We start from the raw sequence: 5197 nt of genomic DNA on the forward strand, positions 1-5197 counted from the left end.
CAAAAGTAATATTTTTGGTGTTTTGTAGTGATGATAACAATAGCAACGGAAAAGTAAATAAGCGAAGAACAATATATGGAAAGCTCGTAGGCAATGGATCGGTGATAGAGAATTATGCCAGATGTGATCGATCATGTAACAGTCATAACCTAGGGTGACACAGAACTAGCTCCAATTCATCAATGTAATGTAGGCATGTATTCCGAGTATAGTCATACGTGCTTATGGAAAAGAACTTGCATGGCATCTTTTGTCCTACCCTCCCGTGGCAGCGGGGTCCTATTGGAAACTAAGGGGTATTAATGCCTCCTTTTAATAGAGTACCGGACCAAAGCATTAACACATAGTGAATACATGAACTCCTCAAACTACGATCATCACCGGTAAGTATCCCGATTATTGTCACTTCGGGGTTAACGGATCATAACACATAATAGGTGACTATAGACTTGCAAGATAGGATCAAGAACTCTCATATATTGATGAAAACATAATAGGTTCAGATCTGAAATCATGGCACCCGGGCCCAAGTTACAAGCATTAAGCATAGCAAAGTCATAGCAACATCAATCTCAGAACATAGTGGATACTAGGGATCAAACCCTAACAAAACTAACTTGATTACATGATAAATCTCATCCAACCAATCACCGTCCAGCAAGCCTACGATGGAATTACTCACGCACGGCAGTGAGCATCACGAAATTGGTGATGGAGGTAGGTTGATGATGATGATGGCGATGGATTCCCCTGTCCGGAGCCCCGAACGGACTCCAGATCAGCCCTCCTGAGAGAGTTTAGGGCTTGGCGGCGGCTCCGTATCGTAAAACGCGATGAATCCTTCTCCCTGATTTTTTTTCTCCCCGAAGGTGAATATATGGAGTCAGGGTTGAGGTCGGTGGAGCGTCAGGGGGCCCATGAGGCAGGGGGCGTGCCTAGGGGGTAGGGCGCACCCCCACCCTCGTGGACAGGTGGAGGCCCCCCTGATGTGGATCTTCCTTCCAGTATTTTTTATATATTCCAAAATAATTCTCCGTTGATTTTCAGGTCATTGCGAGAACTTTTATTTCTGCACAAAAATAACACCATGGTAGTTCTGCTGAAAACAACGCCAGTCCGGGTTAGTTCCATTCAAATCATGCAAGTTAGAGTCCAAAACAAGGGCAAAAGTGTTTGGAAAAGTAGATACAACGGAGACGTATCAACTCCCCCAAGCTTAAACCTTTGCTTGTCCTCAAGCAATTCAGTTGATAAACTGAAAGTGATAAAGAAAAACTTTTACAAACTCTGTTTGCTCTTGTTATTGTAGGTATGTAAAGTCAGCATTCAAGTTTTTAGCAAAGATTGTGAACTAACCATATTCACAATAACATTTAGGTCTCATGTTTACTCATATCAATGGCATAATCAACTAGCGAGCAATAATAATAAATCTCGGATGGCAACACTTTCTCAAAACAATCATGATATGATATAAAAAGATGGTATCTCGCTAGCCCTTTCTGAGACCGCAAAACATAAATGCAGAGCACCTTTAAAGATCAAGGACTGACTAGACATTGTAATTCATGGTAAAAGAGATCCAGTCAAGTCATACTCAATGTAAACTAACAGTAATGGATGCAAATAACAGCGGTGCTCTCCAACTGGTGCTTTTTAATAAGAGGATGATGACTCAACATAAAAGTAAATAGATAGGCCCTTCGAAGAGGGAAGCAGGGATTTGTAGAGGTGCCAGAGCTCAGTTTTGAAATAGATATGAATAATGTTTTGAGTGGCATACTTTCATTGTCAACATAACAACTGGGAGATGGCGATATCTTCCATGCTACACACATTATAGGGGGTTCCGAAACAGAATGGTAAAGTTTATACTCCCCCTCCACCAACAAGCATCAATCCATGGCTTGCTCGAAACAATGAGTGCCTCCAACTAACAACAGTCTCGGGGGAGTTTTGTTTGCAATTATTTTGATTTGATTTGCATAAAGCATGGGACTGGGCATCCCGGTGACCAGCCATTTTCTCATGAGTGAGGATCGGAGTCCACTCCTCTTGAGAATAACCCGCCTAACATGGAAGATACGGACAGCCCTAGTTGATACATGAGCTATTTGAGCATACAAAACAGAATGTTTATTTGAAGTTTTAGAGTTTGGCACATACAAATTTACTTGGAGCGCCAGGTAGATACCATATATAGGTAGGTATGGTGGACTCATATGGAATAACTCTGGGGTTTATGGAATTGGATGCACAAGCAGTATTCCCGCTTAGTACAGGTGAAGGCTAGCAAAAGACTGGGAAGCGACCAGCTAGAGAGCGACAACAGTCATGAACATGCATTAAAATTAATAAACACCGAATGCAATCATGAGTAGGATATAATGCACCATGAACATAAATATCGTAGAGGCTATGTTGATTTTGTTTCAACTACATGCGCGAACATGTGCCAAGTCAAGCCACTCGAATCATTCAAAAGAGGATACCACCCTATCATACCACATCACAACCATTTTAATAGCATGTTGGCATGCAAGGTAAACCATTATAAGCTCCTAGATAATTAAGCATGGCATAAGCAACTATAATCTCTAATTGTCATTGCAAACATGTTTATTCATAATAGGATGAATCAGGAACAATGAACTAATCATATTTACAAAAACAAGAGAGATCAAGTTCATACCAGGTTTTCTCATATCAATAAGTTCATCATATAATCATCATTATTGCCTTTCACTTGCACAACCGAATAGTGTTGATAATAATAATAGTGCACGTGCATTGGACTAAGCTGGAATCTGCAAGCATTCAATTCAAGAGAGAAGACAAGGTAATATGGGCTCTGTCAAATCAACGATAATGCATATAAGAGCCACTTTAACATTTTCATTATGGTCTTCTCCTATTGACCCCCAAATAACAAGAAAAGACATAAGACTATTTACACGGGAAAGCTAACAACAAGCAAAAGAAGAACAAGAAATCTTTTTGGGTTTTATTTTTAATCAATACTACAAGCATGGAAAGTAAACTAATTAAAAGCTACAACTACATTTTTTTGTTTTTCTTAAGGTTTATTAAACACACAAGAAGAAAGCATAAAAAAGGAAAATAAACTAGCATGGATGATACAATGAAAAAGTATGAGCATCGACAACTAGCAATGAGTGTGTGAACATGAATGTAATGTTGGTGAGAAATACGTACTCCCCCAAGCTTAGGCTTTTGGCCTAAGTTGGTCTATGGCCACGGCTGGCTTGGCGGATATCCAAAGTTGTAGCTGGGGTCAACTGAGATGCTTGGAGACGGGCCGTCTCCGTCCTCCTCTTATACTCGTCCGCCTCCTCCCTGGTTATAACATATCTCCCTTTTGCCTGAGAGTCAAAGAAAGCAGGAGCAGGGAGAGCGACATGATCGGTGCGTCGTCTGTCAAAGATTAGTCGGTACTGGAGGGACTGATCGTTCCTCTCAACAAACTGATGAAAAACCATGGCCTCATAATCTAAATAAACAGGAGGCAACTCAATATCATACCCACATATGGGTATATCAAGAAAATTAGCTAGACGGGTTGCATAAATTCCACCGAAGAAATCTCCATTAAATATATTATTATGCAACCTACGTGCAACAATGGCTCCCAAATTATAATGTCTATCTCCTAATACAGCACTCCTAAGAACACTGAGGTCAGGGACACACATGTGACATGCTTCATCCTTACCATTTATGCACCTACCTATGAAGAGAGCAAAATAATGTATAGCAGGAAAATGAATGCTCCCTATGGTAGCTTGTGTTATGTCTCTAGATTCCCCCACAGTTATACTAGCAAGAAAATATCTAAATTTAGATTTGCGAGCTTCATTAGGACTACCCCATTGTGGAAGTTTGCAAGCAGTGTTGAAATCCTCTAAGTACATAGTATAAGAATTTTCATAAAGATCAAACAGGACAGTTTGAGAGTTGCGTGATGATGTAAATTCAAACCTTCTCACAAAGGAATCAGTGAGATAGTGGTACTAGCGGCACTTATCTGCCTCGAAGCTCTCAAGATCAGCATTACACACATATGCGTTAAATTATTCCTTGATTCCTGCTCGATCCATAAAGTCTTCTGAAGGCCATTCACAAGCCTGCACTTGAGCTTCCCTCGGTGGTTCTTCATCTGCATCGCATATTGCGAGCATGGGTCCTTGCTTCCTTGAAGGACCACCTTGGTACATTTTCCTAAACATATTTCTTCCTCTGAAAAATTTCTGAAATTTTAGTAACTTCAAAATAAAAGTGAACCAAACTCAACAATATTGATAGCAACTACTCCTACAAGTGCCTAGAGGCAATATCATGCATCAAAACTACTTTTGACCACATAAATTTGACATGCAAGCTCAAGAACAGGGTCATCTAAGCAGCAATAATATGCAATGAATAAAGCACTAGAACAAAACTATTTGGACCATTGGAGGAGTCACATACCAAGGAACAAGCCCCCAAAGCAGTTTTGTGAGAGGTGCTTTGAGCAAGGAGATCGAAAATGGCAGCAAAATGAGCTTGGACTCGGGTTTGAGCTGGTTAGTGATGTTTGTGGGAGGAAGAAGGAGTGTGTGGTAGCTGGAATAAGTGGAGGGGAGCCACTATGGGCCCACGAGGCAGGGGGCGCGCCCAGGGGGGTAGGGCGCGCCCTCCACCCTCGTGGCCAGGTGGTTGCTCCCCCTGCTGTGTTCTCAGTGTCAGATATTCTCAAATATTCCAGAAAAATCATATTTAAATTTCAGGGCATTTGGAGAACTTTTATTTTGGGGGTATTTTTTTATTGCATGGATAATACAGAAAACAGACAAAAATTACTATTTTTGCTTTATTTAATATAAATAACAGAAAGTAAAAAGAGGGTACAGAGAGTTGTGTTTTCTAAATTCATCCATCTCATGCTCATCAAAAGGAATCCACTAACAAGGTTGATCAGGTCTTGTTAACAAACTCATTCCAAATAACATGGAACCGGAGAATTTTTTAATAACACTAGGTTACCTCAACGGGGATATGCACATCCCCAACAATAAGAATATCATATTTCTTCTTGACAGTAGGAAGAGGGAATTCAAAACCTCCAAAAATAATTGATGAAATTTTTCCAATAGAGTTTATACTATGAACTTGAGGTTGTTTCCTCGGAAAGTGTACC

Source organism: Triticum aestivum, chromosome 2A (genome assembly GCF_018294505.1).
Source record: "Triticum aestivum cultivar Chinese Spring chromosome 2A, IWGSC CS RefSeq v2.1, whole genome shotgun sequence".
In the NCBI taxonomy this organism is placed as follows: Eukaryota; Viridiplantae; Streptophyta; class Magnoliopsida; order Poales; family Poaceae; genus Triticum; species Triticum aestivum.